The sequence below is a fragment of the Euprymna scolopes genome, chromosome 12 (genome assembly GCF_053919585.1).
Source record: "Euprymna scolopes isolate OS-2025 chromosome 12, ASM5391958v1, whole genome shotgun sequence".
Lineage (NCBI taxonomy): Eukaryota > Metazoa > Mollusca > Cephalopoda > Sepiida > Sepiolidae > Euprymna > Euprymna scolopes.
In genome coordinates this window covers 4,871,716-4,897,860 of record NC_136493.1, presented here as the reverse complement: position 1 = coordinate 4,897,860, position 26,145 = coordinate 4,871,716, and positions in this window count along the sequence as shown.

The following is a 26,145-nucleotide window of genomic DNA, read 5'->3' as shown; positions in this document are numbered from 1 at the left end:
TGTCTGACTGACTTCCTCATCTTGGTTGTAATCGTCACAACGTTTCGGCCGCTTTTCCCATCACCCATACAGTATCAAACATGGAATCGCACGCTGCAACATCGATCAGAGACAATAAATAGCGATAACATTACATACCACCAAGAAATGGTCAGGTTGAAGAATACCCTCCGTAGTAACAACTACCTCGATAGCATACTATCCACCAGACGTGTTAATAGTATAAGAGAGGAGAATGAAACCCAAAAACCTCCAACGGTCTGCCTACCATACATACGAGGCATCTCCGAAAAGATTCAGAGAATATGTGCCCCCTACAACACAAGGACGGTATTCAAGAGCGAGTCAACACTCAGATGACATCTGGTACGAGTGAAGCCCTGCATGGAGGAGAACATGACCAAAAACTGTATATACTCCATCCCATGCAGTTGCAGAAAGGTTTATAAGGGTGAAACATGCCGCCCCCTTAAAGTAAGGGTGGAAGAACGCCGAAAAGCGGTAACTAAAGGGGAAAAATCGGGTATAGCCAACCATGTCTGAATGGAGAGGGGGGACCATCGCCCCCTATGGGATGAAGTAAAAATAATAAACAGAGAGACCCACTGGAAAGTGAGAAAACTTAAAGAAACAGCTCATATGCTCGGACATAACAACCTACTGAGCAAACCAAGCATGGAGCTGAATGCAATTTGGACACCTCTGATAGAGAAAGAAAACCGTGAATAACAACATAGGTTTAACATTAACAAAAATCAACTAAGAATTGTCCTAGTAACATATGACCGAGTGGTCCTAGACGTTGTATCAAAGTTTACAGTTACCCAAAGGTGCTGAGTTCAATCCTGAACGAAGGCAGTAAAAAGTAACATTCAAAACAGAGAATCAGCAACTATGTCCCAGAGCCTAGCTGGAGTCCGAACACGGTACCCCCGTAATAATAATAAAAGGTTGGGTTCGAGACTTCTAACAAACAATTCCCCAGTTTGATACAAAACACCTGATGAAGGCCGGAGGGCAAAACGGCCGAAACGTTGTGACGATAGCAACCAAGATGAGGAAGTCAGTCCGACAATCTCAATCAATGAAAACACCTTATCTCAAAAAAAAAAAAAAAAAAATACAGACAATTACTATCACATATTTAGTTACCTACATGTCGAACCAGGATGGTTTCTTACTGTAATATATATACTTTTTAATTTTCGAGGTAGAAATTGACATCAACGTACTATGTTGTTTCGACATATTATGTTGGTTATTACATTTTTTTTATTGAACATTATTGACATCTTTCAATATTGTCATTATTTTGTTTATCTTTTCTCATATAGAACGTTTTATTTTACAAGACTGCATTGTCACAGCTTCAAACACAATTGCCATTATTTCGCAAATTTTGCAAGATTTCGTCTAGATATATATATATATATATATATATATATATATATATATATATATATATATTCTTATTTGTTTTCATAAGCATTAATATGTCGCTACACATTCATAAAAATGTTTCAACCAGCCAGTTGTGAGTAACTAGAGAATAGCTCACTCCATAATCTATTGACAAAACCTTTTAATAAACAATATCGCTCGAAAAATTCTCTAGTTACTTGTAACTGGCTGGACGAAACATACTAATCAATGTGTAGCAACATAGGAATGCTTATGTAAAACAAACAAAAAGTATATTTTGCCCTACTTCGGTATAGAACACTCTACTATTAATCTCATAAATAACTTCATTGTTGATTCATCCCCACCCTCTCTCTCTCTCTCTCTCTCTCTCTCTCTCTATATATATATATATATATATATATATATATATATATATATAAACTACTTCATTTACTCGCATAAATTAATTTACGAAAGTATAAATTTATGCGTAAATTTAAAGTATTTATTCAACAGTGCTCAATACGCAGGCAGAGCTAGTTAGTAAGTTATAAAATATATATGGCGATTACGCTACACTGAATATTCCGCGTTTAAGCCACTCTAAGATTGTTTAGGTTTATGAATATCATGCTCTTCCAGGAACTTCTTGTGTGAATGGGAGCATTATCCTGCATGAAGATCCAAATTTCGACCAAAGTAGGGTAGAAAATACTCAGTCAACATATTAATGTACTTGGCCGATTAAGTTCGACCTTGCAAGCGAAATATAGGTCCTGGACCATTGGTACTAATAATGCCCCACACCAAAACTGAGTTTGAAGAATCCTAGAGTGGATGAAACGCAGAATATTCAATGTAGCTTAATCGCCATATATATTTTATAACTTAATATATATATATATATATATATATATATATATATATATATATATATATATATTTAAATAAGGGAGTAGTCACCAACAATGTGTATTTTTTAACATTATTTTATTATTCCGTGTCTATGTTTTTCATTGAGAATTATGTTTGGATCATTGTAATAATGTTTTTAAGTCATTGAAATCGTTATATATATATATATATATATATATATATATATATATATATATATATATATATATATATATATATATATATATCACTAAAAATGCATGTACACCACACAATTTCCAGATAGATTCAAATGTGTTTTATCCGTACAATTTACACATGATTTGAGTTGAAATAAATAGGAGTTAAATTTATATATATAGTTAATTTGACAACGATTTTCTCACCAAAACCATTAATCGTGAATATCATTTCCTTTGAGAATATAGTTAAATTATAGAAATCGCCATTCTTCCGTAGGTTTTCCGAAACGTATTAAATGTTTCAGAAAAAAACCAGATGATTATAAAAAAGATTAATGCTAAAAGACTTATCCAATATGTTAGGAAAAGAGTGAACATTTTAGTTTTCCTTTTGGCAAACGTATTAAATGTATTAAATGAATTAGAATTAGATAATCAAATATAGTTAAATTTTATATATAAATATATACATATATATATATATACATATATATATATATATATAGGGAGAGAGAGAGTGAGAGAGTGAGAGAGATGCATATAAATATTTATACATATATATAACATTTAACTCTATATAACTTGGTATGTATATATATATATATGTATATATATATGTATGTATATATATATATGTATGTATATATATATATAAAATCAACGATATTTGATGATGATATATATATATATATATATATATATATATATATATTCTAATTTATTTGACACATGTAATATGTATTTATACACACGCAGGAGGCAAAAAGAAAGTCCGCAGTTGTAATTTAAAAAAAAAAACGCAAATTTAAGCTAAACTTAATGTAACTGTTTAAGCAAACTATACCTCATTTGAGTGGTCTTTTATTCTTCTATAATTTTAACCTGTTCATATTTGACTTTTTATTGAAATATTATAGTGTTCACGTATATTTAAAAAAATAACTTCAAATTGATGAGGCAAAAAGAAATCCGCATAATGGAAAATTGTTATTTAAATGTAACTTTCGGACATTAATGCAACACAAATACAACAGAAACACAAGGAACTAGTTAATATTTTGTAGCATAGCCTTTCTGCAATTTGACAGCTTGCAATCTTTCGGGAATTCCTTGAACTATACTGCAGCAATACGCCGGGAAAAGGGCATCCCTCTTTAATTTTTTTTTTTTTTTGCAAAGTTCTTCCAATTGGTAATTTTACCATTGCGTAACTGTTGCTTGATATAATGCCATACGTTTTCGATAGGATTGCTATCTAGAGATTGTGCAGGCCAATCAAAACACGGAATATCATGATCTTCCAGGAACTTCTTGACACTGCTAGCTGTGTGAATGGGAGCATTATCCTGCATGAAGATGGAATTAACATCCAAATTTCGACCAAAGTAATATAGAACATACTCAGTCAACATATTAATGTACGTGGTCAAATTAATTCGACCTTGCAAGCGAACTATAGGTCCTGGACCATTGGTACTAATAATGACCCACACCAAAACTGAACCTCCACTACCTTGCAGCGTTGAAACTGAGTGCCTAGGATTAAATTCTTCGTCTTTCCTTCGACGGAAGTACTGCCTGACATCACTGCCTAGCCTATTGCATTTGCTTTCGTCGCTAAAAAGCACTTTTGACCAATATGACGAATCATGATCTTCATTACATTTGACGAAATCCAGACGGCGCTTTCTGTTCTTTACAGAAAGCATTGGCTTGCATCTTGCAACAGATCCTCGCAAATCAAATTCCTTTAATTTGTTCTTGACAGTAGAAAGATTAGCAAGATTGCACTGTTGTTGGATTTGCAACATATACTCCCAAATTAAATTCCTTTAATCTCTTCTTGACAGTAGAAAGAGGGCACTGTTGTTGGATTTGCGAAGCCGTTTCAAATCTGTTTCTTAGGCTGCGGATCTTGATAACATTGTCTTCCCTGCAAGAAGTAACTCTAGTACGACCAGCTTTAGGGGAATCACGAACACTGCTGGTGTTTAGGTGCTTTGTACAGTCTTTCGTACCGTTTTCTCACCACATTTCAATCTGCGGCCGATTTCTCGATTGGATAAACCAGAAAGGTAGAGATTAATGAGCTCATGACGATCACAAAGAGTAAGTCATGGCATATGGACTGAATGTTACGTTGTATAACCTTGAACAACAACAATGGCGATTAGAGATGTTTTGTTGCCTGTTAATCGATATTTTAAACTGATTAAAGGCGATAATTTAAGCTGGTTTTAAGCGAATTTCTTGCTGCGGACTTTCTTATTGCCTCCTCAATTTGAAGTTATTTTTTTAAAATTGACGTGAACACTAGATTATTTCAATTAAAAGTCTAATATGAACAGGTAAAAATATACAGTAATAAAAGGCGAACCAAATGAAGTATAGATTGTTTAAACATTAAATTTGGCTTAAATTTTCAGGTTTTGAAAAAATTACAAGTGCGGCTTTTCTTTTAGCCGGCACTGTATATGTATTAGAATATATACTAGCATATATATTAGATATACTAGATTATATATTAGATATTCATTAGGTACTCTTAATATATATATATATATATATATATATATAATATAATACTGAATGTATTTGTGTGTGTGCATGTGTGTGTATGTGTATCTGTGTGTGTGGCCACGAATAGGCTCCTATATGGTTGACTATTTTAAAAAACTGATTACATATAATGATAGAAGATGTATCGAGACACAGTAATGGATATGTTTGATCCTACATTATATATATATATATATATATATATATATATATATATATATATATATATATATATGAGAGAGAGAGAGAGAGAGAGAGGGAGGTAGATAGATAGATAGATAGATATAGAGAAAGAGAGACCGAGGGATGCATGTTTATAATTATTTCATGTGTCATTAAGGCATTTAATATTTTACAGTATTGACTTCTAGAATGATCAATACTTGAATATTCTTAAATATTAAGCTCAAAAATGTGTTTGCCAATTAAGCACATAGAACGTTTCACGTTTCGTCTAGGGAGGGAATTGCTAGCTTAGAATGACAATTTTTTACGGCGAGTAAAACGTTAAGATCCTGTGTAATTAATTACAATAGATTTTCATACTCTCTTTCTCTCGATATTTTCTCTCTCTCTCTCCACACACACACACACACACACACACACACACACACACACACACAAACACACACACACACACACACACACACATATATATATATATTTATCTATGTATATATGAATATATATATATGTATATATATATATATTTACCCCCAAAACACTGTATATATATATATATATATATATATATATATATATATATATATATATAAGAAAAAGTGCCCGTCGTTGACTGGGTTAAAAAACAGCCCACAGAATATGGACTCTGATTTATGAAAGTATGATAGGTTATGTAAAGGAAGGGTTGTAAATTTGGTTTGAATTTGGGGTATCAAAACCAAAGCAAAATATGATGAAAGTAAAAATAAAATAGATAAACCCCATAATTTATTATACCATACTTGTTCACACTAAAACACTTATCACAATATTCTGTTGATCTATATAAAAAAAAACCTTGTTAAACTTTGTGACATATTTCCATTCTATGGAGGTCAGGTTCAAACGAATACTCTATAATTTTATTATACCATATTTCTTCAAACTGAAACATAATTATCAAAGTATACTTACGCAGATAGATATGAAAAGTCTTTATTAAAGTTTGTTCCTATTTCCATTCTATGGACTCCACAATTTTATTATACCATCCCTATTTAAGTTAAAACATACTTATCAAAGTATTCTTATATACATCTATATCAAAAACACTTGTAAACGTTTTTTTAATTTTAAATTTTTTTATTTCCTTACTTTGTGAACCAGGCGCTAACGCAGACCCCACAATTTTAAGGAACCACCGTTCTGCCAGATCAAACATAGCCATTCCTGTGTCTTGATTAATCTTCTATCATTATATGTAATCAGTTTTTTTAAATAGTCAACCATATAGGAGCCTATTCGTGACCAGGCACATACACATTCAGCTTTATATATATATATATATATATATATATATATATATATATATATATATATATATATATATAACTACTTCATTTACTCACATAAATTTAATATACGAAAGTATAGATTTATGCGTAAACTTTAAGTATTTACTTCAAAAGTACTCAATACGTAGGTAGAGCTAGCCTGACGAATCCTATAGTGGATGAAACGCAGAATATTCAGTGTAGCTTAATCGCCATATATATTTTATAAATTACTATATATATATATATATATATATATATATATATATATATATATATATATATATATATATATATATATATACACCCCAAACCATTGGCCTTGTTGGAGGGGATACTAAATACTAAATCTTATTGCTATGGTTTAAAATGATCTGAAATAATACCAAGGAGAGACTTGATTCAAAATATTTCTAATATATCTTTTCGCTTTTTCATACATAAAGTAAATTTCACAGTGTAAAACGATTATTGGATGCTGGGAATATTCATAATTTTGCCCCATTTCAAAAATTTTTTCGTTATTTCAGATCATTTGAAACCGTAGCAACACGTTTTAGTCTTTCCCCATCAAGGTCAGAGGTTTTGAGGAAATATCAGAGTTTTGTAATTCGTATACAGGCGAGGAAAACAAATGACTATGATCGAAGTATCTTACGGCTGTAAAAAGTGTCACAAATAAACTCTGGATGATGAATGATCCCCTTTATTTGCGACATTAAAGGCAAATGTCACATTATAAGCGTCATTGCTTTTCCAACGCGCCTTGATTTGTTAAATTATGATCAATAGTTTCTGAGATTTTGAACTTACAAAAGTGCCCCAAAGCTAGTATATATATATATATATATATATATATATATATATATATATATATATATATATACAAAATAAAATATTATATAATATACTCGTAGTTAAATTGAATATTGAAATGCTCATATCTTTGTTTGTTTGGGACCAAAACTACATAAGATTTGAAGGCTTTTTGAAAATTACTTTACCATCTCTGGTTTAAATTTTATGATAATTGGTAAAAAAGAATTTATATTTTCAAAGCAATAAAATATACTCAAATTCGCCTACATCTATATATATACAGTGGCATGCCAGGCAGATTCAGTTTTGCTACTTCGGTTGTCTTCCCCTGTGTCATTGGAAGCCCAGTAATATATATATATATATATATATATATATATATATATATATATATATATGAGTCGTGGACGACGGAACACGTATCAGTGGATAATTATATTTTAAGAATAATATATATGCCGCTCCCCATTAAATGGGCGTATCAGATTGGTCAATGGGAAAATTATTCCTAACAAGCATTTAGGTAAAAATGCACTTTCGTATAAATACTTGAATTCATTCAAGAAAGTATCGCTAACAAAAACAAATAAAAACATCTACGTAAAAGTGATACATTTAGTAGTCCGGCGAGGTTTGCACCGTCGTAGAGGTTTAGTCTTCTTATCACGAGGTGCCGATTTCGAATCTCACTAGATTCAGCCACTCTGATTTGTCGTGGTCGACGAAACACGTGTCAGTGGATAATTATATTTTAAAAATAATATATATATAATATATATAATGTAATATATATATATATATATATATATACTTAACGACGAATTGAAAATCTTAGGGACCAAATTTGGTAAAGAAGGACTGTCATCTAATTTACACTACATCAATAAAACATACTTTTACACATATGTAAACACGCATATATATATGTATATGCATATATATATATATATGTGTGTGTGTGTGTGTAAGTATATTCTTATGAAGGATATATCAACATTACTGATTTTTGTTTTCCACTTTTTATTCATGCTTTATAATTTCCTGATGAATAAATATTCAAGGTCGTTTATTTTTCCCTCTTAGAAAAAGCTCACCATTTTTGGATAAGTAAAAACACGATTCTATCTTATCGTACTAAAACGTGTCGATGGCACGTTTTCGTCAATTCAGATCTCAATTCCATCGATAGATGTAACGAAATCTAAAAGAGAATATTCAATGAATGGAAAAACACGTTTTTTAAAAATAGTTTGTGTTTTTTTTTTACTTATCTTGAAATATTTTATACAAATGTGAGAATTGTCTTTTGTTCATCCTGAATGTTTGATTTGGTTTCAACTCTGAATTTTTTTTTTACAAGAGCGGTAGTAAAGCGGATATGGACGAGGATAAGTAGTTTTGTGGGTCTGTGACTCCTGATAGAAAAGAACATGAATTAAATGGACGTATGAAAGTGATTAAATACTCATGTTCAAAAATATTCGAAGATATAAACGAATACATTTTCTGCGTTTTATAACTCAATAAACCACCAGAAGAATGCTTTATGCTTTTAATTTTTTTCAAACTCAAAGGGCATTTTATTATAATTTGATTATTTTATTGCAAAAGTTGAGCGTAAAAATCAAGTAAGTGAGGTAATCATTTAGTAAATATGATGTTTTATCGGTCAATAGTTACCTCCCTTTGTTTAAAAATTTGGCCAAAAAATGAATGCCCAAATGTTTGTGAAATACATTTTGAGTCAAATACGACTGAAAAAATGATTTCTCTTACTGAAATAACATTTTAAAAAATTGTGAATATGCAAATAAATGGAACAATTTTGCTGTCAGCAATATATATCTGTCGTATTTTAACTTTTAAAAACATTAGCGAAGTGAACAACCAAAATATCGCAATGCATAAAAAATGCTATAATCGATTCACAGACATCGCAAGGTAAGTTTTTTTCTAATAAATAAATATGTGACATAAGCAAATATCTTTTTCTGTTAGCAAATCGTGTGTTGTGTCAATAAATTTAATTTGGAATAAAGATATAATATGTATGTGTGTGCGTGTGTGTGTGTATGTGTGTGCATGTTTTTATGTTTTTTTTTATTAATTACGTATAATTAATGCAATTGTTTGAATAAAATCTCATGGCCATGAGTTTTGGACTTGGTTTAAAATAATTTCACGTAAAAATAAATTATATTTAAAATTTCCTCAGCTATTAAAATAATCTGCTATTTATTTACATCTACAATTTTTTAACTGCATTTTTTATCATTTGTTAATGAAATAAATAAATTCTAGCTATCCTGGTGTGTTACAGGTTGGAAAAATTTGAGAAACGCAGCATTACAGAAATGAATTTAATATTCACTGCACCATCAGTCAGAAAAGATTGAGGAGCAGTAGTAATTTTGGTAAATATAATCAAACTACTCGCTGTTCCTCTGTTTTCCCAGCCAAATACATATTTTGCAAAAGACAAGGAAAGATAACAAAAAAAAAATTGATGGAAGGCGCACCAGGGAACCCCTACAATAATCTGAACTCATGGTAAATGACATTTTATTGGCTGCAAAGTTGAAACATGATGAAGATCTTCTTTGTCAGCTACGAGATAAAGATCTTGTAGCTGCAGACCTAAAATATCATCTTACATGTAAAATCAATTATACCAATTTCTTGAGATACACAAAAAAATCAGTAGACATGAACAGTGAAACAAAACAGTGGTGCATATAATATTTTCAAGAAAGATATTATAATGAAAAAATAATTCAAGGAAATCAGGTCTTACGAATGTCGAAACTGTCTGAACTGTACAGAAACATCGAATCAGTAGAAGGGAACTTCTATAGGAGACAAAACTCAACCTCTAAATACAAAATATTACATGATTTTCCACAGCTTACTTTCTTAAAACTAAGACAGAGGAATAAAAGGTAGGTGGTTTTTATGTGAAAAAACTGTTCCACATCTAATAGAAACATGTGAAACTGATGATTCATCAGATGATGATGATGATGATGTTGTTGATGATGATGATGTTGATGATGTTGATGATGTTGATGATGATAATGTTAATGATGATGATGATGATGATGTTAATGATGATGATGATGATGATGTTAATGATGATGATGATGATGATTATGATGATGCTGATGTTGTTGATGATGATGATGTTGTTGTTGTTGTTGATGATGATGATGATGATGATGATGATGATGATGAAACACAAGAACATTAAGCAAAAGGTAAATATAATAAGATCTAAAATAATAATATAAACTCTTTAACATTAGTTTTAATTCTAATCGTTGATTAATTCATACCTGATAATAAATTATCTAATTGTGTGATGTTACGTTTACCAGTGAAAAATATATCACACTTGTATATAAATTTTAAAACACAAAAATATTTGATAGTAATGAAGTATTTTTATTTCGTAATATTTAATAAAAAGTTATTTAGTTTCTTTTACATTTTGTTTCAGATGACGATGAAAATATGTACAATTTGTATCATGGTAGTATGTATTTAAGAAACCATATTATTTCTGTGAAATCACCAACACCTTGGCCTCCTGAGAGTATTAGTGTAACTACAGAAAGTGCTATGAAGATAATTCCTGTAGAACTGTTCAATGCATTGGCATTGATGTGTGGTTTTTCTGATGAAGTTGAAATGAAAAAAATATTTATTAATGTGCATGTGAAAGATAAGAAAAAAACTACTTGCCATAGCACAAGATATTCTGAACTTTTCTCACAGAGGAAATTTATTTTTACCAAAGCACTGGAAATGGCTGTTCGACATTGGACTGGTCAGTCAAAACTTATAAGCATTCGAAATGGGTTGGACGTTTTCTTCGTAAAATTCACAAGTAAATGTGTCCGAGTCTTTTTTGTTAGCCCAAATTTCGCTCAGTTTTTGAGTGAAGTCAGATTTAGGAACTAAAATGGTTACAAGAAAGTTATTTTAAAATTACATTTAAGTTAAACGAAAATAGGATTTTTCTTTTTAGAAAAAGGGGAGAAAATCCTGGCTTATGAAAGTAAAGACGATTCTAATTTGACTTGGGTGAAGTCAGATTTTAAATCTTAAGTTAAATGAAAATATAGTACTATTTTGGGGGGATGGAGGTGGGGTGATTCCTGAATTACTAAACGTCCTAATTTAAAAGTATTTTTTTTTAAAGATTTTCAAATTCTTATTCTTTGGAAAACATTAAACTCTATGAAGAAGAATTCTAATTTTATATTGTTGCTGTGACCTTGAAAGGCCGATAATAAATAAAACAGCAAGGAGGCATATTCACAAAAAATACAGAAATAGTTATGAAAAGTCTATGTTTAATACCATGGCTATGCCCAGTGATGTATCTAGAGGGGGTGGAGGGGGGGATTGCGACCCGCTCTGAGCGACAGCAAAAAAATTTTTCAGCCAGGCTAAGGTGCAAAAATAGTCTGAAAACAGGATTAAATATACGCAACAGCACAACTCTAGAACTGGACACGGCTTTGGCCGAACCACAACTATTGAAAAGTAACATTCCAGAGGGTTTTAAAAAGAAAATTTTACGCATTTAGCCTGGGATAATAATGCCCTTGGAGAAGAGACTCTGAGTGGTAAGGGAACAACTCATGAAACAAATCACTTATCACATATTGAAGATGTCACAATAGAAAAAGACCAACACCCAAATGATCAGGACTAAGAAGCGCAGTGTGATGCTAAATGAACTGCCATACCAGAATATTATGTGGCAAAAAGAGTTGGCCCTTTCTTGCCATCAGTTTCAATTGACAACATATAAAAAGTTTTATTTAAATCATTTTGTGAGACCAAAAAAAGCATTACTGATTTGGTTATGATCACTATTTACTGTGAAAGTGACAACCAAAACACTACTTCAATTCCAGGCTGGACAGGTTTCAGTATTCTTTATTGCAGGACCAAATACCACCAAAAAGCAATATTTTATATTTATCTGTGGTCAATGGTCCATCAACTGACAACACGCTATGCAACATACAAATGTCTGTGCGTGAGGTCGGCAAGCTAATCAAGAACCTTGATTCCAGTAAAGCAACTGGCCTTGACGGCATTCCAATTATAGTGTTAAAAAAGCTTTAACCAGAACTTGTTCCACTACTTAAAAAACTGTTTAAACGTTGCCTTAAGGAGAAGTGCATCCCAAACCCCTGGAAAACATCATCATTATGCCCTGTATTAAAGAATTCAGGTGATAAGTCATCTCCCTCTCAGTACAGACCAATAAGTCTCCTGTGTGTCATGAGTAAGTTGCTGGAATATGTGTAAAATAGAGAAGTAGTCAACCATGTCAGCAGATATAACCTTTTTAGTGACATGCAATATGGTTTCCGTTCTGCCAGACCACCAGCAGACGTGCTAACGGTTATATCTCATAGGATTAGTGAATATCTTGACAAAGGCTTCATTTCTAGTGCAATTGCTCTTGACATATAAAAGGCCTTTGATAAGGTATGGCATAAGGGCCTACTTCACAAGATTTCCAGCTACGGTATAACTGGAAATGTTTTCTCAATCATTAAATCATTTCTCTCTGATAGGCTCATACGAGTAGTGGTTGATGGGCAGAAATCAGAGACCCACAGTATTAATGCTGGAGTCCCTCAGGGGTCCATTCTGGGCCCAACTCTCATCCTGATCTACATCAACGATCTCCCAAACCACACTTAAATCATTCGTTGACATCTATGCTGATGACAAGACCATCAATGGCAACACATCTAAGGCCGTAAATGACAAAGTTCTCTCTGATTCTCTATCCTCTGATCCTGAGCGCGTGGTACAGTGGGGGAAGTGGTGGCTGATTACTTTTCATCAACGCGCTCATCCCCATCTGGCCTCAATTGAAATGGATGGCTTTCTAGGGGGGGTTCCATGTTTTGATAAGCTTCCGGGAATGACCTTTACTCCTGACCTGAAATGGAACACGTACATCAGGTCTGTTGCCAAGGTCGCTGGAAAATTGGTAGGATCCTTCTACCGCACCAGAAGATATATCACTGCTGATGTAATTCTCTATCTCTATAAAAGCCAAGTACGTCCAAGGATTGAGTACTATCGAAACATCTGGGCAGGAGCTGCTAAAAACAGCCTATCCTGCCTTGACAGAGTACAAAATAGACTTCCTGGCTTAGTGGGGGATTCCCTTTTCTCTCTCCCAAAGAAGAGACGTTGCGCGCCTGTCTTTGTTTTATCGTTATGCCATGGCAAGTGGTCGTCTGAGTTCCAATCTCTAGTCCCCCTCGCCAATCTTTCACGATAAACACCCGACTAGCTGAAACCACTGTCAAATATTTCCCCACTCTTTATCTGTGCTGAAATCAAAACGTAGATTCCATGAGCAAAGCTTCTTTCTTAGAAGTGCTCGCCTGTGGAACTCTCTTCCGTCTGCCCATTTCCTACCTGATTACAACTTGGATGTCTTCAAGTCCAACATAAACAAATTCCTGATGAACCACCCCCATAAGTAAGACATTTTATCAAATCTCCAATACTAATGATTACTACGATACTATCCCATGTATTACTGTACACGCAACAACCCTTATCCCCGAGTGGCTTCCGGGCCTTGATAAGTGGTGACTACCATGTAAAAAAAGTACTGTGAATGCAGCATTTTTGAAAAGTCTTGGAATTACTAATGAACTTGAAACTGAATGCATTGTATTGCTATTTGATCGTGTATTTTATGCTAAAGCACAGCAAATACGTTGGAATGATGCCACGCCTGCATGTTGTTTCTCAGTGCCATTGGAAAGCGATTTGAAGATTCAGAGCTAGCTGACATACTACTTGAAGCTAGAACAGTGACACAAAGATCACTACCTGGAGTTGTGAAAGGCAGACACTATAATCGAAGTGTCAGAGTTATAAAAATTATGTAATTAAGATTGCTTCTTTTATTATGTTATCAAGACTCGACTTTGTCTGTGATAAATACACTCATAGAGTATGAAAGACTCTGAAAGAAGACGCCGTTTGATTACACCCAGCCCTTTGTTACGTGCTCTGAATGAAAAACAAAAAACGTACAATTTCGACAATTCCTCATGTCTGGTGACAATAAAGTATCTCTACTCTTATTTATGTTAATGCATTGGAAGAAATTGCCAGCAGAAGAATTTCATGGAAAAACTGTGATTGCGTCAAGGAAAGGATGTTCCATGCTGTGTCCTAACAGTGATACAAATGATGTAATCACAAAAACTTTGCCAGAATTAACAACTGACCATGAAGCAGATACCTTTCTTTTGCTTCCTGTAAAACATGCATCAAATGATTTCTCTTCCATCATAATTAAGACTCCAGATACGGATGTTTTTCTTCTTTGCTCAACAAAATGATTTAAATTCTGATTTATATATGGCAACTAATGCCAGTCGATCATCTTGTTTGATCTCTATTAAATCAGTAGCAGAGGAATACGGATCTGTTATTCTAAGTGCCTTACTTTGCATGCATTCACTGGCTGTGATACTGTTAGTAGTTTTAAGGGAAAGAGGGAAGTAAAACCATTTGAATTGATGAAAGAAACAGAGGAATTTCTTTAAACTTTCACACTATTAGGCAGCAACTGGTATTTGACTGACAATTTGTTCCAGCAAGTAGAAAAATTTGTGTGCTCTCTGTTTGAACAGAGAAATGTTTCTTCTGTAAATATTGCCCGTTTTAATATTTGATAATACTTTACCACCTTGCCAAAATAGTTAACGATTACATGCGGAAAGAGCAAATTATCCGGCTTCTATTTGGTGGCAATGTCTTCGCATTACTATTAATGCTCCTTCTCCAACAAAGTATGGCTGAAGATAAAGCACTAGTTGTTCATTGGATTAGCTTTCCTAAAACTCCATCAACATTAATCAATTTAGTAAAGTGTAACTGTAAGAAGAATAGTTGTGACTTTTGCCACTGAGTAGATTGTTTTAATGCAGTTGAAAAAAATAATGAAATGCAGCAGTTCAGTGAAATAGAAGATTCTGACTCCTCAGATGGTGAATGATAAGATAAACCTTCAGGATTAGAGAAAAATCAATTATTTTTCAATTCCTTTTCTTGATGTACTACTTCATAACAATTTTTTTCAAAATAACTAAAAAGAATCTTATATATATATATATATATATATATATATATATATATATATGTATATATATATAGTCAAAATTCTTCTAAGCATTAAGGTTTGTATATCAGTCAATGGGCATGTGTGATAAAATTACATCAAAATTAAATGAAGAACAGTCATTCAATCGTCACAATTATTTGAAACAGATTTTCCATCTATGATTTTTGGAAAGCACAAGATTTGGAAACATATATAAATGCTTTTCATATCTTTTGTCAAATGAATGTAAACTGCAGTGTTTTATGAGGATATTTGCAATTTGAGAAACTGATACGACAATAGAAAGTAACGTTTTCGTTGATATGGCTTTACACAGGTTATTTTGTTTGCTGAAAATTCCCAATTTAATAAGTAAACACATTATATAAGAGAATATACGTATCAATTTCTTGTTGATACACTTTAATGTGTTAAACTACTCATTTACATTTCACTTTACATAAATGTATTATCCTCTTTTTTTTTTAAGCAGTGAAACAGTGCGCACATTTAGCCGGGAGATCTCTTCAGATTTGAAATCAACATGAAAAATACGCCTGGAAACACTTCAAATTTTCTTATACGAATAAAATGTCCACTAAAAACAAAGCCCTTTTTATCCTCTGGCCCATCGTCTATATTAGCAAACAAGTAATAAATGTTCGAGAAAAGCTACATGATAGTTGAGTAGAAATTAGTACGGCATATGTAGTTTATGTTTAAATGAAAAATAAGCTAACCTAATTAAATAAAAATATTAAACTGCTGGAGAGAAATAGCAAACGTATGCATATATACAAAATAGAACACAATAAATAAAGTAATGATAACCACAATAAACAAAATAATAATAATAATAATAATAATAATAAATAAATAAAATAATAATAATAATAAGTAAAATAATAATAGTAAGTAAAATAATAATAATAATAATTATAATAATTATAATTTTTAATCAATTAAATAAATAAATGAGCAAATAAATAAAATACTTTTAAAATTTAAGCGAAAAAGATCCAGATGAAGCAAGTCACTTTCCACCACAAAGAAAATGGAAACTAATCCCGCAGCAAACGAACAAAGAAAGAGGTCAAGTATACCTGTTTGATGAACGCGCGTCCATTGGCTGCGATAAATGGGTGTGTAAGTAAACATTAGCTGACGAGCAAACCCAGTCAAACCTGATTATGTAAAAACACAAAGTAACACTGACTCCATGTCATAGTCTTACGAAATCTCACGAGGAAGAAACGCAGAAAATTTTGTATGGCTCAATTTTCATATATACTTTTAGAATGTTCTCTCTCTCTCTCTATATATATATATATATATATATATATATATATAATATATATATAGCAATTAAGTTACACACATATTCCGCGTTTAATTATCACATATTATACAAGTATAAGCCTGACGAATTCTCACGAGAATGAAACGCGGAATATTCTGTGTAGCGTAATTTCCATATATATTTTTATAACTTACTACCCAGTTCTACCTATGTACTGTTGAAGTTAATATTGAAAATTTACGCCTAAAATTATATTTTCATATATTAATTTATGCAATAAAATTAATCTGCAACCAGAACTTGATCCCATACTTACAAAACTGTTTAAGCGTTGCCTTAAGGAGAAGTGCTTTCCAACATCCTGGAAAACCTCATAAGTATGCCTTGTATTTAAGAATTCAGGAGAAAAGTCATCTCCCTCTCAGTACAGACCAATAAGTCTCTTGTGTGTCATTAGTAAGTTGATGAAATCCATATTAAATAAAGAAGTAGTCAACTACCCCATGTTTTGACAAGGTTCTGGGTTTGACCTTTACTCCTGATCTGAAATGGAACACAGGTCTGTTGCCAAGGACGCTGGGAAAATGGTGGGATCCTTCTATCGCTCCAGATGATATCTCACTACCGATGCATTTCTCTATCTATATAAAGGCCAAGTACGTCCAAGGATGCAGTACTGTTGCCACATCTGGGCAGGAGCTGATAAAAACAGCCTATCCTGCCTTGACAGAGTACAAAATATTCGTGGCTTAGTGGTGGATGCCCTTTTCTCTTCCCTGCAACCGCTCTCCCACAGAAAAGACGTTGCGCACCTGTCTTTGTTTTATCGTTATTCCATGGCAAGTGATCGTCTGAGCTCTAATCTCTGCCCCCCTCGCCAATCTTTCATGAGAAACACCCGTCTGGCTGAAACTACTGTCAATAATTTTCCCCACTCTTTATCTGTGCCTAAATCCAAACGTAGATTCCATGAGCAAAGCTTCTTTCTTAGAACTGCACGCCAGTGGAACTCTCTGCCACTTGCCTATTTCCAACCTGACTACAACCTGTATGTCTTCAAGTCCAACATAAACAAACTCCTGAGAAACCGTCCCCTTAAATAAGACACTCTATCAAATCTCCAATACTAATGATTACTACAATACTATCTCATTGATTACTGTACACGCAATAACCCTTATCCCTGAGTGGCCTTCGGGCCTTGATAAGTGGTGACCACCATGTAATATATATATATATATATATGATAGCAGCACACTCATTCTCGAGTATTGCCATTACTTAATACATTACTGGCTCAAATGAGGCAGACATGAGTAGTTCCTTGATCACTAACTCACTAACTGTTTTTTTGCTTAAGTGTCTGAGGTTGAACATATCACCATCACTTCTGGTTCGGATGTAGAGATCATCGAGTTCTTCAGGCATGCTTTTCAGGATAGCAGCAAGGAAGATTGTAAACGGAGTTGGCGTGAGGACACATCCTTGTTTGACGCCGTATCCAACGCTAAAGGAGTTTGAGCATCCGTCGCCCCTGCAACCTCGAGCAGCCATACCATCATGGAAACTTCGCAGTAATCTTAATAAGGTCTGTGGACAACCATAGCGTCTCAGTAACTTCCAAAGCATGTTTCTATCAACAGTGTCGAAAGCCTTGCTGAAATCTACAAATGTGACAATGAGAGGTTGACGTTGTTCAATGGACTTTTCCTGTAATTGTTGGAGGGCAAAGATCATATCTTGTGTGGATCTGTTGGCCCTGAATCCACATTGGCTCTCCGGTAGAATGTATTCAGCCAAGGCCTGTAGTCGATACTGTAGGATTTGGGCCATAATCTTCCCAGCGACAGACAGAAGGAGATTCCTCTGTGGCTCCCGAATTCCACCCTGTCCCCTTTTCTCTTATATACTGTCGCAATGTTGGCATCATTGAAATCCTGGGGAACTTCTGTTGTTGATGTCCAGATGTTGTGGAAAAGTTGTAGTAATTGACTTCTCAGGGCTGCTCCACCATGCTTCCAAACTTCTGGTGATATGCTGTCTGGTCCTGCAGCCTTTCCGTTCTGTGTCCTCTTTATGGCCATGTCAAGTACATCTGCTGGAAAAATCGATGAAGAACTGTCAAAACGGATCCAAGCGGCTGCATCAGCCTTCAGAAAATTGAGAGACCGTCTGTGAAATCAGAGAGGAAGGAAACCACTTCAAGAGATTAAACCTAATACAACAAAGGCACCTCCGTCATCTAATGGGTATCTCTTGGAAAGACCATGTATCGAATTTCGAAGTACTAGAAAAGGTTAAAATACCCAGTGCTGAAGAAATAATCGTAACAAACCCATCGAGATGGACAGGACATATCACGCAAATGCCAGACAACAGACTACCAAAAGCAGTTTTCTTTGGTGAGCTCAAAGAAGGTACACGACCCCTAGGCCCATCGAAACTGCGCTATAAAGACGTGTTCAAGAGTCATTTGAAAAACTCAAACCAACTCAACGACTGGAGAAGAAAAGCTGAAGATCGGATAGTTTGGAGAAGTGTGGTATTAGAGTTAGGGTTAGGTGACATTAGAGATCAAGACATTGCTGCTCGGAAGCAAAAAGAGCGCGACTACGGTATTAGGCACAGTCGATGCCATTAGAGATCAAAACATTGCTGCTAACCAGGATTTCCTGCCATCAAGTGTCACGGACACTAGCCGACCTCCGCGTCATCGTCGAAATCGACGGACTGCCCGATATATATACAGTCCTGGTCAAAATCATAAGACCACTTAAGAAAGTAAGCGTTTACGCATATTATCGAATTTTTAATCAAACAAATGGTTGAAACCATTGCCAAAATGAAAAATAGTTTTTTTTTTGTATGTGTTAACAACCTTAAAAATATCAGGAAATAATAATTAATTGATTAATATTTAACGATGTGAACTTTTCAAAGAAGTCTTTAAAAAAAATGAAAAACCCTCCCACTCCCTGTTATGCAAAATGCTCGATGACTCTGAAAATAAAACTGAATGTATCTTCCTTCAATAGTAGAAACACACTAACACCTAAACTTCTATCTATTCGCATCTACTGAAAACTTGCCCAAATATCTATTTACTTAATTATACATACGGAATACGCCATGACTTAAAATCTACCTCCAGTTATACCCGTACTTTACCGCATCTACATCTTAACCCTCCTGTAATCTAAAATATACAGTGACTGGGAAAAATTCTTAGCTCAATTCCTAATACCTACTCACACTGTGACGTTATCCTGTACCTAAGCTAACATATAAATTAAAAAAATGTAAAAATCTAAAGGTAAAAGTCTTAATCCACACTAACGCCTTTCTAACAAGCCTGCTCACATAGTTGCTTACCCTGCATAAGTTTTTTTCTCTTAAGTAACAATGAAATAGCAATGTCCCTAAATCACTTTGAGGAGTGTAACTATTCATTAGATATATAATCTCTACAAACTAACCCTAACGCAGAAATTCCTGGATTAGGACCCAGGCGCAGTGCAAACCCTCTCAGGGCTGATGGACCCAGTAGATCTTCCCAGATCATCCGTCTAGGAGAATGGAAACTCTTAAACTAAACCGAAAGAGAGTGAGGGCTCTCCAGTCTTGGATGACAACCTTCCTAGAGCTGGTGACTCAAACATATTACCAGTCTCTGCAAACCTAAACTGCTTAAGGAGTAGATATGCTCTGTCTATCATCCGGCTTCTATACTCCTTCTTTGCCTATTAGTCAGGCGCAGATACGCTATCACAGTGATTAGACAAAACACTCGGTGGTAGATCTTGTTTCTTGTCTAGGGCAATGAACGCCGTTTTCCCCACTCCCGACACATCATACTCCTCAAAACTGGGCACTTGGGAGTGCTTGAGTACCATATATGCCTGTGCAATTAGATTGGGTTGACCTTCTTCTGATGGGTTGAGAGTACCGGACTGACAGTTCCTGGCTACTGTTTCCGACTGGTAGTACAGGTGCCCTAACTCTTTGGTAGCGCTTAGAGCGGCTGCTCCATCAACAGTTATATAATATCGGGGTATTTGTAGTGCTATGTCATGCATGGAAAGGGACACTGCACTCATCCCCGATGGGCTTTCCTGAGGCCACAGTCTTAGATGAAGAAAGGTCAGCTGATGGTATACTTGTGTTGCATGTCTGATACCCAGCATAACCTCTTGTTCAGCCCTCCTACCTAACTGAAACTCTTTAAAAACATTATGACAGTACAATAAAAAAACAAGCTTAAACCAGGCTTAGGGACAAACAAATCCAACTTACCTCCTCGCTTGAGGCTTGCATTCACTAACATCCGTGGGCTTAGAACTAATTTTGCTGATGTTGAAGCATTTCTCCTAACAAATACCCCGGGTATCTTAGCACTAAGTGAGACTAACCTACACTCCTCCATACCCTCTAACTACCTTAACATGCCTGGCTTTCTCCCACTCTGCCGTGAGGACTCTGACAGACATATACACGGACTTGAAATCTACCTTCGTAACACCCTCCCCATGACTAGAGAAACAAACCTTGAATCGGATGATCAAGCCTTTATGTGCTTTAGACTAAACATACACCATAACAATAGCTACTATTATTTTCTCTACCACTCTCCCTCGACCCAGGACTGCACCATAATAAACAAAGTCTCTGACAGCATAGACACAGCACTTTCCCTCGACACTAGTGCACAAATACATGTATTTGGTGACTTCAATGTCCACCTCAAAAAGTGGGTTGGATTCTCTACTTACACAGATGCAGCGGGCAGCACAACACATAACTTCGGTATATCTCACTCCCTATCACAAATGGTTACGTTTCCAACCCGTTTCCCTGACCAGCAAGAACACACGCATCACTTCTAGATCTGTTTCTGACCACAGTTCCCGAGGATTGTATAATAAATACTGACATCCACATGGGGAACGCTGATCATGCAGTGATAATGGTCGAAATCGCCCTAAACTATAGACCCAAAACTGAAGAGCCAATTTTCAAAACAACGAGATATTATAAAGGCTGACTGCGAAGCCATCAGAGATACCCCATGAGGAAATATGATTTTTCTTCCTGCTGAACAGTGCGCAAATGAGACCACTGAATGGTTCAAAATGGCAATTAAAGCACATGTTCTTATGAGGAAATTTTATAGCAAGTCCCACTTTCCCCAATGTTTTACTTCTACTTGCGCAACTGCCATTGCTCAAAGGCAGCATTCATACCACAGATTTAACTTACATAAGTCCAATTCAAACATACATAAGTATATAGAAGCTAGAAGTAACGTTAAGAAAGAAATAGCGACAGCTAAGAGAGAATTTATTGAAACCACTAAAAAACGCATCGAAGCACAAAATTTAGGAACTCGTGACTTCTGGAAAATCTACAACAATGTAGTAAATAATGGGTAATCAACAATTCCCCCACTAACCAACAATCACGAGGTTGTTTGCTCAGCAACCGATAAAGCTAATATGCTTGCCAGTCGGTTTGCCTCAAACTCCACACTGGACCCTTCCAACCACCCCCTACCTGATTTTCCTTTGCGGACAGACGCCACGCTAGACGATCTAAAAATCATCTCTGCTAAGGTGCATGTTATCATAAAAACCCTGACACTTATAAAGAATGTGGACACGATCTCATCCAACTTGTACTATTAAAAAGTGCTCAGTCGAAGTAGCTCTAGTTCTCTCCAAACTCTACAACAGATGCCTTAATGAATCTTGCTTTCCGGGCTGTTGGAAAACTGCTTCTGTGGTACCAATATTCAAGAATTCTGGCGAAAGAACTGACCCATCAAATTATCGCCCCATTAGCCTCCTCCCACTTTTCGCCATGCTCTAGTCCATCACCTTACAGATGCTAAACTTCTGATTGACCAACAATATGGATTTAGACAAGCCCGTTCTACAGCAGACACCCTAACTGTAATCTCTGAACGTATATACCATTCACTGGACAAAGCGCGTGAGTGCAGAGCGGTACCTCTAGATATATCTAAGGCTTTTGACAGGGTATGGCATGAGGGTCTCCTCAGGAAAATTAGATTATACGGTATCACTGGTAGAATACTTTACATAATTAAATCCTTCTTTGATAAGAGAAAAATCCAGGTTGTCCTCGACGGTCGTACGTCTAAGCAATATGATATAAATGCGAGAGTGCCTCAGGGGTCTATCCTTGGACCTGTATTGTTCCTAATATTTATTAATGACCTCCCCGACAAAATTGCCTCTGAGACGGGTATATATGCTGATGACACAACACTCTATAACAGACACGATAGGAAAACAAATGAACACATATATAAAGAAATGGCAAAAACACTAGAGGATGACCTCCAATCTGGAGTCGAATGGGGACAAAAATGGATGGTCACCTTCAATGTTGCCAAGACTAAACTAGTTTCATTCAATAATTACAAGAAACCTGCTCTGCCACCAATAGCAATTGCTAGTGACTCTTTATCTGAGAGTACATCTTTCAAACTGGTTGGCCTAACGTTCACAGCCACATGATTTGGAACAATTACATTGAAAGTATTGCCAGGGCCGCTGCGAAGAAGGTAGGCTCTCTCTCCCGTGCTAGAAAACTACTAACACCCGAAAGTATCCTGTACCTCTATAAGGCCACCATTCGTCCATGTATGGAGTATTGCTGTCACATTTGCGCTCCTAGACAATGTTCAAAAAAGAGTCGCCAATCTGATAGGCCCTGAACTATCATCTAAGCTTCAGCCTCTGTCCCATGGACGAAATGTTGCATCCATCTGCCTGTTCTACAAGTATTTTTATGGTTAATGCTCTGGCGAACTGCAGACACTTGTGCCCCCACGACGTAGACACCCTCGACAAACCCGACAGTCAGCTTAATCCCACCCCTACATAGTAGAGATCCCTAGATGTAGAAGAACTTTCTACTTCAGTAGTTTCTTCCCCAGCAACGTTAGACTCTGAAATTCCATTCCAGGTGCCTGCTTCCTCAACTGTACTGCCATGCAGAAGTTCAAGTGTAACGTAGACCGACATCTTCCTGCCCAAATCCCAACATAGTACCTCAGTTGCCCCTGATAGTAGCCCCCTACACCAAAGTGTCAATGTGCCTTGTTTGGGGGTGAAATTGTAATAAAAAACAACAAAAAACAACATGTTTTGAAGTGTTTCTACGTATTTTAAAAATGTTATTAGCATGACACTTCACCCCGGTGTCTCTTTCTGCCCCACCCACGCCACCAGACCTGAAAATGATAACGATTAAATGTTTCGTTTACCGCTACGTAGCCAAAAAGTAGGTGCTCAGTTTACGTTAAATTTATTATTTATTTTAATTATTTAAGTTTTATTTATTAATTAATATTCGTTTTGATTAAGTTAGGATTGTAGAAAAATAAAAGTTACACATTTATTTAAAAATGAATGAATAAATAAATAAATAAATAATAAGATCGGAAACGGTCTCCGTATATTTTATTACTGTTTTTATTTATTCACATATAGGCATTGTAAAGCGGAAGAACGGTTTAAACGCTGAATACGATTTGAGTTTTATATTAGAACTGACCTCGGCGCCCGGTGTTGTCTGGGTGTTTCGAAGTGTGTGTTAAAAACAACAACAGAAGTGATAGTCGGCAGGCAGGCGCGAACCCGTGACGTCTTTTATGTTGCGCCCCTCACCAAACCGGAAGTTACGTAGGTTAAAATTAAGGCTAGTCAATCGAAAAGAGGGAGTAACTTCCGAAAATATCGGCGACAAAAGCTACCCCTCCCTGTAGAAAAGTGTCTATTTGAGGGTGAAGGAATGAATGTTTTTAGCCAATTCTTCGATATTTGTGGTCGGAAGGGTCGAGCTTCAAAACAATAATAATCTCGTGAAAATCTGTCGCTTGTGACTAAATTTTAGGCAGGCATACAAACATACATACATTTAAACAGACAGGTGAGATTTATATTATTAAATTATATAATTATAATAGATATACAGGGTGAACCGATACAATTGTCGCCCTAAAGAAAACAGCATTACAGGATTATTTTATAACTTTTATGAAAAAACTTGATTATGTAGTAGAGCTGACATCTATTCAATGTAGCCGACTTCACCTAATCACCGCTTCGATACGGATCTTGAGCTGGGAGCATGCCTTTGTCGTGGGAGGTCATGTTGGTGATGTTATCGACGCATGACCAAATGAAGTAGTTCAGCGGGTTCAGGTCGGGGAGAAGGGGGACAATGAGAAAAAGGTACAAAGTCGTAGCACTCTTTATAAGCCAAGTCTGGGTCTCTTTGGACTTGTGGGTCCGCACAGAGTTCTACTGTCACACCCAGGGTCTGCCAGTGCCCAACTGATTGCACCGAAGGATCACCCCAATCTTCAGCACATTCAGGCACAGTTTGGTGTTAACTTTCAAGGTTCCTTCAAAAATGTGAGGTGGCATGATGTATTCCTTACTTGGAACCACACCTAAGACCATAACTGTGGCCGGAAACTTCGTTTTCATCACCTTTGACATGTCGCTGAAAGAGGTGATTCTTATTTCATATATATATATATATATATATATATATATATATATTAATGAAATAAGAATCACCCTTTTCTTCACCATATTCCCTCTGCTTCATTATTTGTTACCAAGTAAGATCTATGATTTACTTGTAGCTTCATCAAATACGTTTGCAAGCAAAATCTGACTCTGCATTTTACTAAATCCTACCCTCTAATGAGAAGGAAAGTATTTCTTCGAAACTCCGCGGATTAAGGACTATCTATTTTTTTCGTGCTTCCTTTTTAAAATTAAATGATTTTTTAAACTCTTTTTCAAAGTGTTTTTTAACATGCTTTATTAACTACTTGTTCTAATGTATATATATATATATGTGTGTGTGTGTGCCTGTGTATTTGTGTATGTGTGTGTGTGCATTGTTTTGATAAACAAGGAATATTAATATTACGAAGTTTCCGTTCGTTCCAATCACCGATAAATAGAATATATCACTTGAATTTATATATATATATAACGCGATCATTATTTGGTTGATTTTTTTCGAGTAATAGGTATTATTTCGAAGTGCATACTTATGAAGTAAAACCACCAATTAATTACTTAAACTTTTATACTACGTTTATTCGGCTGAATTATTATTGGTTTTGCTCGTGTTTATTAAGTAAAATTGATTCAATGAGATTTAAGTTTGATCAGGATTTTTACCCGTTAAAATCATTCCTTTATCCGACGTAAATAAATGAATGACGCATAAATTAAATAATTGAAGAGAAATCAATGCATAATGACAATGACTAATTAG